Below are 1,276 nucleotides of genomic sequence, written 5' to 3'. Positions count from 1 at the left end.
CACCGCGTCCGCGTCCTTCCCCCGACTTGCCGAGTCCTCGCGCCGGCCTGCCGGCCCCGCAGCCGGCAGGCACAAACTCCGCATCATTCGGCATAAACGTACTCAGGAATGCTGAAGCAGCTCCTGGCACAGGGGGAGCTGACAAGAGCTGGTGATGTGCTTCAGTAGATTCCCATTAAAATTATCTGCCTCCGTTCCTTAAAGCAGCTACTGGGGGGAGTATTTCCCAGAGCTGGGCAGTGGTGCCATAACCCACACCTGGATGGGCAGTCAGAGCGTTCATTCGACACTTGTGTCAGTGTCCAGGAGCACAACACAACGCTGAAGAACGGCACCGTGCCCCTGTCTGCAGCACGCCAGCAGCTCAACCTGCCACTGCCGGCCTTAATCGCCCACGCGCAGGGAAGTTCTCCAAAAGATGTGCACCTACAACTACTGCTGTCTGAGCTGGTACCAGTGACAAAATAGGAAATTCCACTGAGGGATACTACCCCCTACCACATTTTTTTTTGTGATTGATGAAAAAAAAAAGAAGCTGTTTAGGGCACAGAAAATCAGAAGGTTGTGAAGCCTTGTCAATAGCAGAACCAGTAACAAGAGGTCCCACCAGTCAAGCTGTTCCTATAAACCCTCTTCAAATGGTATTGCTGTTCCCAGGACAATCTATTCTGGCACTTGCCTCTCTTTACCATTAGAAAGGTTTCTCCAAAGTTGTAGGCTGGGGTTTTTTGTTTGCATTACAGTTTATATTAATCATCTACAACCCTTTCACCACAGACACAGTGAATGCTGATCTTCTGAAAGAGCCTGTAGATTACCAAAGACTTTTACTTCCCTCTTCTTCCAATACTCTCTTCCTTCAGCCAACAACTCCTCTTTTTCCCAGTTCTGCTCTGAACTATCCAGAATTGTTCTATAATCACCACTTCTACAGTGATTGACTACATCAGAACTGATTGAGTTCTACCAGTGGATGATTTCATACTGAGCACAGACTAGGAATTTTGCCACCATTATAAGTACTAACGTTGTTCAGAACACATGTCAACCAAGTAGTTAAAAAAAATCAGAAGAATGAGTGGCTCTACCATATTGCCTATGCTAGTGATTCTGTTGTGCAGGGCACATTTTCTGAACAGCTGGATAATCCAAACTGAGCTGCAATTTGCAACTTCATATTTCAGGCTGTCTATTGTGCTTACAAGGAAATAAAACTCATAAGACAATTCTGAAATTAACAGAAAATTAAATTATGAAAAGGAAGAAGTACACACTG

The sequence above is a fragment of the Corvus brachyrhynchos genome, unplaced genomic scaffold (assembly GCF_000691975.1).
Source record: "Corvus brachyrhynchos isolate BGI_N302 unplaced genomic scaffold, ASM69197v1 scaffold32, whole genome shotgun sequence".
NCBI classification, from domain to species: Eukaryota; Metazoa; Chordata; class Aves; order Passeriformes; family Corvidae; genus Corvus; species Corvus brachyrhynchos.
Note: the sequence above shows the minus strand (reverse complement) of the source record.